The following is a 13,251-nucleotide window of genomic DNA, read 5'->3' on the forward strand; positions in this document are numbered from 1 at the left end:
TTTCTGCATAGTAGATGTGAAAAATGTGTATTTTATGATTGGCTTTTCGCAAGTATTAAAATTAATATTGTATGTGTTATGCTAGAATGTTATTATGCTGTATTAATTTTATTAAGTAGTGTGTTAAATATAGTTTTAGGTTATAACATAATGTGAAAATATTATGCCGTGTAAGATATTTTTTTAAGAAAGGACTCGCACCAGATAGCAGCCACAGGACACCTAAATCTTTCAGAGAAAGGGAATTTATTGCTCCCTTATCAGCAGAAAACTAACTTCTTCCCACCTCGCTCAGACAGGAAGACAGCATGAGGATTAAGAGGAAGAAGTTGACAGTAACCAGACAGAATCCTGTGTTTGAATGGAATTTATGCATCATGTATGAGATGTATGAATATGCAACAGGTGATTGTTTTTAAGGGTTAATCCCCTGTTAACGGGTATCCTTCGAGCTTGTGTTGCCCAGAAAAAGGTCCCCAGATGTCTGTGTCTCATATTGTCCTAATCACAACTGTTCAAATATTATTACTCTAATTATATTACTATTTTTATAACCATTTTATTACTATTAAACTTTTAAAATTTTAAAAACAAGTGATTGGCGTTTTTCACAGTAAACTAGGTCTTTAGCAGAAGCTCAAAATGAACTGTTATGAACAGTAAAAAGATAGAATACAACCACATGTTTTTTCAAATTGACAAAAAAATAATCCCAGGATTGAATTACTGCTGATTGAGAAGCTCTTGCTTCTCAGTGACGTATACTCTAAAGGCAGTGCATAATGTAATGTGTCATAAATAAAGGATATTAAAAGATTTTCTCCTAAGGTTTTTCAGGCAATAGGTAGGTAAATGAGAACTATTAACATTGTAGAAGTGACTACAGCTCAAGATCAAAACTTGTGTGGGGTGCTTACAGCAGCCAATTTTTCCTATCCTAACTATAACTATATAAGATAAAATATAAGATAAAAAGGTAAATTGGAGATTACTATTTTGATAAATAACATGAAAGGTCAAACACCACACTCAGATAAGAGTTTGCTATCCAATTTACATGACTGTGGGGGAGGGAGGAGAGAAAAGAGCATGAAAAACACTAATTATATGCTACTTAGAATAATAAATCAACACTTGCTGAAAAAACAGAATCAGTTAATTACAACTGCTTTGAATTTTTAATACCATATTTAATTAACAGCATTGCAAGTTCAAATTGCAAGGCTTGCATTACAGACATTGAATTTTGCAGAGAGACACAACAGACATAGATTAAAGCAGACAAGCAAGGAAGTTTCTAACTCATTTTCTTCCCTGATACCTTTGCTGAGTACTCAGAGAGCTAAGCCTGCCCAGACAGTTGAGCTATTTAATTGCCTGAATGCTAATTCTGAGCAAAGTGATTTGCCAGCTGGAATGCTCCTTCTGGCAGCCCTCCGTGTAGCATCTCCCTGAGACACAGCTAAATCCTCCACTTCTGAAACGAAAATTAATCCTCTGCTATTTGTTCTAGATCATGTGCAGAGCCAGATGCCCTAGGAAATCACTTTCATTTAGATACCCACTCAGAACAGGAGAATGTGCTGCTTGACAAGCAAATTTTTCCAGCCTTCAATTCCACGCATTCCTGCTGGGTACCCCCTCTCCTGGCCCAGGAAAGTCAAGCCCAAGGAGGATTTTCTGCTGAGCAGAGAGAGCAAATTCAAGAGGCTGGCTAAACTTCAGTTTGGTCTGAAGAGATATATTAGTTATGTGAAATTCCACCATGTATCAGAGTCTGGTTTTCTCTCACACTGCAGATGACATCAAACCTCAGTGAGAACTGGACCCTGAGGCAGAGAAAGCTCCTCTCCAGGTGTCTGGCAGCATTTTTGGAATTTCTGGCTGCTTATTTTTACATTCACTCACATAAGAGATAGGCTGCACAGTGATACTGTTCCATTTGTTTCTAAGTTAGTTGGACCCATCCATATCATCGCTTGAAACTGCTGTACACTTCTCAAAGTTACTGTCTACTGTAATAACTGAACAGAAGGGACAGAGAGACTGCAAATATCTGATATTTCAGGAAGACAGACACACATCCTTTTGCTTTAAAGCCAGGACACTTGCAACATTAATTTTTAGTAGCTGTTTTCAACCACTTCATCAAGGAAACCACACATCTCTGTGCCAAACACAGATGCGCAACCTCATGCCCACAGCAGCTGTGCCCTTCAGAACACTGACAGGGCAATTTTAACTTTTGTCCAGACAGCTCAGCAGCCTCCATTTAATACAATCAAAGATAAACACTTTGTTTTCCATAGATGTAATTAGCTACCTGAGTACCTTTTGTTCAGAAATGTTTTAGAACTACTAAATTTGAAGAAAAGATCCTCAGTACCACAATATATAATTCTGCCTTTGTTCTCCTGTTGAACAAGCAATTAATGAACCATTTCAAACATTAAAATTTTAACAGACAGAGCTAATTAATTATTTTTTCTTAAGCCTTGAGGAACTCTTGAGTTCTGTTCATTTTTATGGACTCTTTTAGAGAGGCAATGCAAGCACCTGCTTGCATTTAAGCTCTTTCAATGGCACATTGAAGCAAGAGTACTTTGCATGCTAAGGTAGCCAACTGATTAAATATTTTATTCAGTCACAGCTATGAAGAACTGGGACTCAAACCAATTCTCTAGAATGTGAGCTGGGCTGTACATTTTCATTTGGTTTGGTAACTTTTCTATTTTGAGTCATTGAATTTGACCAGGCTAATGTCATCTGAGTTTTGTTTCACTCATGCTTGAGGGATTAAAACTTCTGTACTATGGTACTTCATTTGTGTCCCTTTTTACAGAAGTGGCTGTAAATCCACTGACAGCAAAACTTCACCTGCAGCTGTCACACCAAAATATATTCTTAACTCTCCATTGCATTTTGTCTCCTCTGCCATAATTGCAGTGACTGGGAACTTAGAGAGATGTAACAATGGCCCAATGAAATAGTTAATTGAGAGTCTTTTCTTTAGAGGATGAATAAATAAGCAAATTAAGTCACAAGTAAAAGCATAGTAAGCTTTTTAATATGACATGGGATGGGAAATCTAAGAACATGCTGACCATGAAAAAAAAAAATCTAAAAATAGGAATCTTCAAAAATTTAGTCTTTGAGAATTCTGAATTCTTTCAATGTTGAAGTTTATTTTTGCTGCACGCATCAGACTGCTTTAGGACCTGGCATTCTCCAGTAGAGTGGGGGTTTCAGACTTATAAAAATTTACACCTAAAAGCTCTGAAGCAGTGGACAGGTAGCCTGAATAATAAAGTGGTAGAAAATACAGGTTCTAATGCAGGCAGCCATATTTAATAGAAGATTAAATACAATTAGAAAAAGTGTTAATCTACACGTTTAATACATCCCACATCTCTAGCTGGACACAGGGTATTTTAAATGTGATCATCTCTGTAGAAATTATGCCAGTTGGACTGCTAAGAGAAGAAAACCAGAATTGTCTTTAATTACTGCACTCTTGATATCAGTAACTGCTCAGAAAGGACTTGAGCCATGCAGCTCAAAACAACTCCTGGAAGAGCATAATATCTGGAATGTACCATGGTCTACTTCATAACAGTAAGTCCCTACATAACATAATCCATCTGTTATTTGTAGAGCTAACAGTGAACACATCTCACCCAGTAGACAAGCATTGCAAGCCCTTCAGGAAATAAAGTAATGCTGTACCACACAAACTATGCGGGATTTGGTGTTCCCCAGCTAGCATGTTCTTTTAAAACTTGGATTAAGTTCACCTGTTCCTTTGGCTGCAACTGAAAGAATTTTTCCTTGATTTACGTTTCTGAAAAATAAAAAAAAAAAAAAACAACCCAAAAAAAATCCAACTAGACTTAAAAAAAACATTGGTTCAACAAATCCCATCTGGACTCAGAATGCCTTCAGTTGGGAATGATAGAAGTGCAAATCTAGGAGAGAATGACATAGTGGAAATTTAGTATAACCTAATACATTAGTACAGATAATTTATAGATTTTTAGAAGACAACAGAGAACAGCCAAGTGTTGAAGACTGTTTTAACCACATAAGAAAAAAAAGTACCCAAAATCTGTAACTTGCACAAAATTAAAACTAAACTGTTGTAAGACTTTAGATTTTTCATTTAAGGTAGGAAAAAAATTCAAATTTCATTTCAAAGTTATCTACAGCTTTTCAGCTGACTGCATTGCACCACTCAACCAGATGAATCAGCCCAGGCTTTACAGACTTCGCAGACCTGCCAGCTACAAAGCATCATAGTTCTGAGAAAAACACAATGTCCAAAGTAACAAAAATATCTTTCATATTAAAATTCATCTAAACCAGCTGGATTCTAGAAGCAGTGCATTTCTAAAATAAGCACCATTTAACAATCCCAGTGCTAATTGGTAAGGTTCCTTCCAGATGAAATACCATAATGGCCTTGCAGTCCTTTAAGACGCTGAAGTTCTCCAACGTGGCCAACAGTCTTACAGTCTGTAAACTCAGTTAAATACTCTCCAGCCTTCGTCTGCTGTGACAGCCAGTGCAGAGCCACTCTAAAGGAGGATTTGCTCCTCCTTCACATTACCAGAATTCTTTGTATCTTTGCTTTTTCTCTGTGCCCAGAGAAGTAACAGGTGGTGCCTGGTGTTTGATACTGGGGTTCATAGGAGATGTCTACTTATCTATCACTGCAATGGTCTTTAGCAAGTCAAACTGCTTTTTAGTGTTTCATGGTTGTTGATCTCCATTTTGGCTCCCAGCTAGATATTTTTCAAATTCTCCAGGTCTTACTCCAATGCCATCATATGTGGTCCTTGGTTTCTCTCTATACCTCAATTCTTGCTCTTTCATTTCAGTTGTTAACCCCTACGTCTTCCCTGAAAAGCTTTCTCTGCACACAATACAGGCACTTCCCAGAACAAGCCATCCCTGTGCTCTCCTTTTCTCCTCCCAGGTATTTCAAGTACATTAAATATAAGCATTTCAGCTTCAGGAAGTCTCAAATTCTTATTTCATCAATGAGCAAATTTACCTAATATATTTATTAATGCAGCCATTTCACTTTGTGAATTGGTACAACACAGTTCCTATTTTTGAGAAATGCCATTATGGTCAGTGTGTTTTCTGCACAGTCTATAAATACCCATATTCTCAACAAATGTCACCCTATTAACAAGCAGATTTTCAGCAATCTAAGTCCTTGTTCCATGAGGTAGTAGTTAGCAGACAATTACGAAGCAGAAGAGGCTTGTAGAGGGGGAATTTCCCCTCCTGCAAATGTTCTGAGAAACAGCTGTCCCTGCCATCCCTCTCTACAGCCTGCAAGGCTTTGAAGCTGTCCTGTCCTGAACCTGAGACTCCATAAGTTCATTTCCTGTGCAGCTCGGGAACTGCAATTCCACATGTCACCATGCCAGCAGCACAGCTCACATACAGATGGGCCCTGGCAACCAGTGTTGCCAAACTGGCAAAAGAACCGGCCCACCAGCGACAGCTATGCGGCGAGGGAGCTGGGAAATACTGCAAAGGATGGGAAAACCAGGGTTCTTCAGACCCTCAGAAACAGATTTTCCTTTGCTTTTAAGCTAAAGTTACTTCTGGCACAGAGAATGAAGCAACAGCAGATCATTTCCAGAAATAATTTGCAGGGCTTCAACTACAGAAATCAATGGCAGTGCTTTAACTACAAAGTCTTGTCAAAATCAAAATTTACAATAGATATAATCAGACTACAGATAGAAGCAACAACAAGGAGATCTGAATTCTCTTCCAGAAGTTTTGTAGGATTCTAAAGTTTTAATTTTAAAAGAGGGGAAAAAAAGCATATTTATGTAGGGAAAATGGAAGAAAATGTATTAAAGCCCAAAAAAGCTTCAAAACGTGGCTCTTTCTGGCTGTAAAAAGAGTTATTTGCATTGACAGTTCCACAGGTTTTTCTTCATTATGCTGTGGGACTAATACTGAAATTATTACAGCTGTAAAGGGACACAAAAGCAACACTTTGAAGTACAGCCCCAGCTATACCTACCATCACCCTGGCTACATAAATGTTATGTAAGAGGTTAGGAAACCTCTCCACCACCTGCTTAGAATCTGACTTTTTGTTTTCTGTCCAAATTTAAAGGCTGTGTTTGAACATAGTAACATAGTAACAAGAATTATTACTAATATTAGCATTTTTCTTCGTATTTTAATAGGCACACTAATGTAATCTTCCTCTACAGTACAATAAAGAAGATAAAGAATCAGTGAGACCGTCAGGGCACATCAGGCAGGTACACACTGGTAGTCACACCTATTTGATAAAACACAGAACATTTTTACATTTGGCTACAGAAAACTTAGCAAAGCACTTCTGCACTATCAGTCCAGCAATAATTTTCTTTGAAAGCTAAACACGGGAGCTGTTTGGTTTCCTCCCCTCCCCGCTTCATTTTCCAAGCGTGAGTGGGTTTTAAGTCTCCCATTCGCTGAGCCGTGCGCTGAAGGTCAAATGATAAACCTCGTAGAGCATTTTCATCACAGCGCATCTGCCCCAAGAGAGCCGGATCTCGAGGCGGGGGAGGGTTTGCTTTCTCACCAGGCTCTTCAGCGCTGGCGGGGTCCTGTGCTAAGCTCCCCTGCATTTCTACCCAGCTGAAAAGTCTCTCACAATCACAGGAGCCCACTTACATTACAGAGTAACATTGCAGGGTAAATAACGCAATAAATAGGGGGTTTAATCTCCATTCCCGCGCTTTCTGAAGGCACGGCCAGGTCTGAAGCGACCCAACGGGACGCAGCTCTCGCCACTCACCAACCGCAAATCGGGACAGATGGGCATGAAGGAGGCGGCAGCCCGCTCTCAATCCAGGTATCCCTCGGCTCCGAGCCCGCTCTCTCCGCAGCCGCAGCCGCTGCCCCGCTCTCCCCAACACTGGCCCCGAGCGGGGAGCGCCGGGAGCCGGGGCCGCCCCTCCCCGCGACAGGTCCGAACTCTGGCAGCGCCCGGCTGCTCCTCCATGCTCCTGCTGCTGCCGCGGGAGCCCCGGGCCGCTCCCCGCCCTCGCTCCCAGCCCCCTCAGAACGTGTTTGGGCGGCGGGGTCGAGTGGAGCGCTGCCACCTCACTTGCCCGCGCCCACCGGGGCTGCGCGTCAGACTCTCCACTTGGAGATGCCGAGTGGCACTGCCTTAGCACCAGCTTCTGCAAAGGGAAAGAGCCGAGGAAGGCGGGAGACTGAAAACAGCTCCGGGGCTCATTTGGAGTGCTTTTCAAAATCACTTCAGCCCTCATTAGCTCCTGGCAAGGGCTTTCCCCACCCCCCAAGCACCAAGCTCTTACTTCATCCTTTAGCTGTCAGGCCAAATATTGGTGTGTGGCTACAAATCTCCAACAGGTCTCCAGCAACAGAATACCTACTGGGATTTAAGGGCCTTTACCCCACCAGATTTTACGGTATTTGTACCTAAAAAAGCTTCAGCCATAGAGGAGTATTTGAGGACCTGCAGCTCATCTCCACATGCATCTCAGATAACAATTCTTTGTAAGACTTTATAAAGACAAACATAATTTTTAAAGACTATTACTGTGAAAAACTGAAAATTTCATGGTTCACAACTCAAAATGAAAAAATAGAGATTACCAAAGTCTGGAGAGAGTTAAAACTCCAGTTCTAGGTATTAACGTGGGGAATATGGTACTTGCTCACTTAGCAGAGGTGTTCTATGAGGAGCTTAAAATCCTAGCAGAAGAAGTGCTACAAACAGGTCTCAATCTGTGGTTTACTAGGATATTACGTTTGGGAGCTGACTCCTGGTTTTTCCTCAGCTCTGGGTATCTCAGATAACAAATCTCAGAACTGGCATCTTCCTGGGGCAGATCTTGTGAATCAGTCTCTCTAAATCCAAAGTAGATCACAATTCACAGGCGTCTGACTAGCTTTTAGAAGTGCTCTCCTTATTCTCTATTGAAATACAGGAGCTCTGATTTCAGGGTCAAGTTGAACTGGTTGGAGCAAAACTAATTTCTCATCTATAAACACCTTTACTCTTTGTAAAGCAAAAGATTTAACCAAAGGAAACACTGAAGATCAATTTCCCTTAGTGTGACCTTAGAATTATGCATTCCAATTGTGATACAAGTTTTTACACAAGGCAGCTCTTTCTGCTAATTGGATCTAGTCTTTAACAGGTGGTGAGAAACTGTGCTGCTTCCCCACTTCTAAGGGGAAACTTTTTTTTTTTTTTTTGTTAAACCTGTCTTCCTTGACACTGAGCTTAAACTGGGAAATTTCACTGGCATCAGCTGCCATCTACAGCTCCCCCACACCATCAGCATCCCATCTAGAACGTAATTTTTCTAACATTAATGGAGTCTCTAAGAGAAAACTTGTTTTCTATCCAAGGTAGAACCATTCAGTGTTAATGATCTAGGACAGATTTTACGTAAGAAATGTATTTTGCTCAAATCTATTTATTAACCAAAACAGCATTACTACACAGCAGGTAACCATAATACAAAATGAAAGTAGGATGGCAATACAGTATTCACTTTCTGAATATCTAAAACACATAATATAGCCTGGAAGCACCAAAAGAATAATCTCAAAGTTACTTTTCCAAAGTCATACAGCTCAACGTATTTTTGAAAAACATCTATTAATAAAAATATTTCTGAAATGTGTAAATACTACTGTGTATCAGTTCACTGCAGATACTTTGTCCCTTGCATTTGCTAACTAATGCAAAGAAATGACAAGAGGCACATATTTGCCAACTGCTTTTTTATCTAGGAGGAAAAGGACTATAAAAATCTAAAGGATTAGTCTACTAAGACTCTTAAGATTATATGTACTGCAGAAAATAGTGTTAGTTTCTCAGCACATAAATTTAATGCAGATACTTTGTTCACAAGGGTGACAGTAAAACAAATGTATAATGCATGTTCAGAGATATTCTTAATAAAAAGTATTTGTCCAAATGGGATTTAAATAGTGTATAATATATTTGAATTACAGCCTTGTAGTAGATTATTGTCCTTACAGTATCTGAAAATCAAACTCAACACTAAGTGCTGAGAAACCTTTTCCCCATGGTACACTTAGGCCCTGCAGAGCCTTGTTTGCCCTGGGTCCCCCCAACATATTCCTGGTGTGGACATTTCCATCATCCACCCTTTAACATCCCCTTCTGCATCACTTCTAATGTTGCTACTTATCCCACCTTTCATCTCCAGCAATAGCAGAAAAATGCTGACTTCTTTATTTGCAAGTGATTAAAAAATACAACTGAGCCCTTACAGCATATGGAAAGCAGGTCCAGTGAAAAAGGACAGAAGAACTTAAGAGTGACTAAAGGCAGACCAGGAATGTCAGATTTGATCTGTGGAAGCCTTGAGAGGATAAATGAGTTTATCCTATAAAGTGTGCTATTCACTGCCTGGAAATGCATCTATGGAGGGAATCTGGAGGACATCTGCACTACTAATTCAGCCTTGGTTTAACTGAAAATGATCCTCAATGCATCAGGAAGCTCTGTCCATAGGTATATGGATCTGCCAATGCATTTTACAAGTACTTTGATTGTTCAGGCAAAGAAAAACTCTTTAACTTAGATATTGTAAGAGATGCTTTGTCTATTTTTCTATAATAAATCATGGTTTTTTACTGAGATTTTAAAATAACATTTTTCACACTATACTTAATGAATAAAATCAAATAGTAGTAAAAAGACTAATACATTTCCCAGATTTATGTATACAATACTTCAGAAAAAGATTATGAAGATAACTGTGGTAGAGACTCAAAGGAGCTGTAGTCTGTGTAAGAAAATGAGCCTAAAAAACTGAAGCTTGTATTTCCAAAGCAGGATAGAGTGTTGTAATGCATCAAGTTTTCTCTCTTCAAACAAGATACAAAGAGCTGCAGTACTTGGCCATGACCCTTTCATAGCCTCTCCTAAACTGAAGACATCAGGCAATGCCACTGAGTGCCAGCCACTTCTCCGACCTCTGTCTGTCCCTGATCAAGGGCTGTGACTAAGCTGCCACCCTTCCACCACAGGAGGTGCAGCTGTACTTTGTACCCTTTCCTGCCTGGATGCCCTCATCTGCTTCTCTGAGCTTAATATGACTTTAATCATAGGCTCTTCTTGTCAGTGTCACTCTTCCAAAGAGAGCTCCAGAAGAAGCTGAAAGACTTTGAACATTGCCTGTTAATAAGAAGTGGAAGTCTTGGGTGTTCTGGGGACAAATGGGTGATGAAGGACTCAGCAAGTGCTCAGGAAAAAAGTGCAGAGTCTTCCAAAATCTTTGAAAGCCAAACAGAAGGCACAAGAGGTACTGTAGAAATTCTGATGAATTGCTAATGAACTGGGGAGAATAAGGGTATATGGAATAAAAGAGCCAATTAGAGGTTAAAATGACAAAATGAGTTCTGCACGTGGCACATGTACTCTGCACATATTTTATTACAGCTACATTGAATTTTTATTACAATTCCTATCCACCTCCAGAATTTCCTGACTGGTGGGTCTTTTTTTCTTGGATGCAAAAGTCTCTGTTGCCTTTTAGATGCCATAGCAAAGTGCTTGCAGTAGGCAATTTACCAAATGCCTTTTAAAATAAACAACATAACAGGAAAAATATTGGTTGTTAGGAACCAACCATTAATTTACTACTTTTCATACTAAAATATATTATTGTGCAACACTTGAGGTAATACGAATGTAGCAGTGCCTACTTTTAATTACTCAGAGGCACACAGGGCACAGACCAGACACTTCCAGCTTCTAGCAGCACCTGGGACATGCCAGCACTGCACTGAGAAGCTAATTGGGCTGAGTCAGCTGGATCCATCAGAGATTACAAGGTCCAGACTGGCACTGATCTTCACACCTGACAATCTGTAGAGAGATCTAAGAGCCTACACGGTGTTCCCAAGTGTTCTTGGGTCCAGAAACATAAGGCACAGACACAGAGTGGACTGAGACTGCAGCCACGCCAAAGTGAGCTGTCTTCTCCTAAGCATAAACTGAACCTGAAAATACCTGTGTCCATAAGGAAATGAAGTTGGAAACTCTCAAAATTGGCATTTGGAAGCCTCTGAGCATTGGAATTAATTTACAACCTCTGTTACCAATCCAGAGAAGAAAGAAAATATTGCAAATTATAAAAACAAAAGTAGCTAGCAATGAAAATCTGGCATGTCAATCTGTAGGTTTATTTATTTGTGATACAGGATGAAGAAAATGCAGTGACTGAAAATCAAGGTATTAAAATCTGCATCCTCATACACTGGTATTCTTCTATACACTTTATTCTTCCCCTGGAAGTGTAGAAGACAGAGCTTCTTATAATTACAGGTCATACTACAAGCAAAACTGATTCAATATTGTGGGAACTCAGCACATCCCTCTGGATGCCTAGAGCTACCGAGAGAACCCTTGGGGGGCTCGGAGGTCTTGGAATGTTGCCAAAAGTGTCTGGTGGCTGGACTTTGACCCTTCTAGGGATGTGTCATCTGTGTATGAGGAAATGAGAAATCCTCAGGTTTGAATGGTGCAGGGATGATATGTTCACAGGGTGAAACATAGATTTGAGAGCATTGTACAGGGGGGTTTGGAATCCTGTACATGGGGGTCAGGAGTCCCAAGATGGAGGCATTTGGGCATGCCCTGTCCTTCTTCTTTCTTCTCCTTGGCATCCATGTTCAGGATGATGCTGGCATGTGTGGATTTGTTCATGGTGAAGTTGCACTTGTTAACAAGGGTGAAAAGTATTGGAAATAAAGGTAAATATATTATACGTAGTTTTCACTATAAAAGACACAGACGCCCCGTGGGTGGGGGAGAGTGCTTTGGGCTGCCTTGCTGATCAGACCTCGGCTGGGCAGACAGAAAACTTTGTAGATAGGAAATAATAAACACGATTGAAAACCGAAAACTCAAGAGTCCAGACTCGTCCTTCGAAGTGCAGCCTGCCCAGAACCACCTCTCCCTTATTGGGGCAGAGACAAGTAACATCGAACCCCGATACAGTATCATCATATACCTACGGCAGAAGCCTTAAGTACACTTACAGACTCCTCTACTTACAGACTGCTGCCTCCACAAAGATGAAACATTGTCTGATCAATAGAGGACATGAAGTAAATTGACAGTCCTTCTCCAGCTTCCACTCATCTAGACTTTATCACAAAATCTTTCATAATGGATAACCTGGAGAAAGGCTGAGAATTGAGTGAGTTTACAGGCTGAAAAATCTTTAGACCTTGCAAAGCAGTCTTTCTGCAGCACTAGTGACAGGGGAGAAGTCCAGACATGCTCACTGTTCATGCTCTATTCCTTGTGGTTGTTTTTTGGGCTTTGGTTTGTTTGTTTGTTTTGGTTGTTTGGGGTTAAGATATGCAAAGGACATCTGGCTTGGATTTGGAAAATTTAAACTCCACACACTACATTCAATAAACCAGATACCAACATATTCTTTTTAATATGCTGGAAACTGGGCACTTAAGGCCACATCAGCTTAAATAACACTGGAAGTCAAAGCACAGAAATAAATTTCTGGGGGTGAAGAGGGTCTTTCATTGTCCATGAAGTGCCTAGAACAATGTCCTCTCAGTCCCTAGTGTAATGAAAAAGTTAGTTCAGTATGATTCTGCAAACAAATACAGCCTGATTCTAAACTATTTCCTTTATTGATTTTTGGCCTTTATTGATTTAAGAAGTTCTCAAAGAATGATAATGACATTTTACAGCCTTGCCTCTTCTCCCAACTGTAACAAGTCACTGTCAGCATTTCCCTAACTTTTTTCATTGAGATTCTGAGATTTTACATGTGAAGGCTGAGTTTTATGACATATAAGACTACCTTGTTTTATCTACTTACAGAACAGAAATACTAATATAGATTTAATGACTTTTTTTTGGTGGACATCTAACAGACATAAACCTTTTACTCTCCATGTTTCCAAACCACATGTACTGAAATGCATATTTGAGGTTCCACAGTAACTCAAGTCCCACATCACACAAAAAGCCTTGAAAAGCGATTAAGTTTTAAAATTCCCCACATTGGATGAAATTATTTGTGTATTAACTGTGTAAAGTTGTGTATTAACTGTGAAAAACAGAAGAAAACATTAGATTTAATTCTCTGAAAAAAAGCTTTAATATAGAAAGTTTATAAGATAGTTTTATTAGCATCTCAAATAGTTTTCAGATACTAATATGAAGAAAACTTGTAAAAAAAA

At 39.7% G+C, this 13,251-nt stretch overlaps 1 protein-coding gene across 14 annotated transcripts in view; it reads right to left on the reverse strand.

The window, feature by feature from the left end:
• DISP1 (dispatched RND transporter family member 1) overlaps positions 1-13,251 on the reverse strand; it is an 88,417-nt gene that overhangs the window by 32,162 nt on the left and 43,004 nt on the right. Inside the window, exon 1 of one of the 14 annotated variants that reach the window (XM_064414097.1) lies at positions 6,818-6,970. The exons of 12 other annotated variants lie outside the window; for them this stretch is intronic. The gene's annotated coding sequence lies outside the window, so the exon portion shown is untranslated. Of the gene's footprint in view, positions 1-1,565; positions 1,668-6,817; positions 6,971-13,251 lie in introns of those variants that run through there. One more of the 14 variants, XM_064414094.1, reaches the window with a different exon arrangement.

Source organism: Passer domesticus, chromosome 3 (assembly GCF_036417665.1).
Source record: "Passer domesticus isolate bPasDom1 chromosome 3, bPasDom1.hap1, whole genome shotgun sequence".
NCBI lineage: Eukaryota > Metazoa > Chordata > Aves > Passeriformes > Passeridae > Passer > Passer domesticus.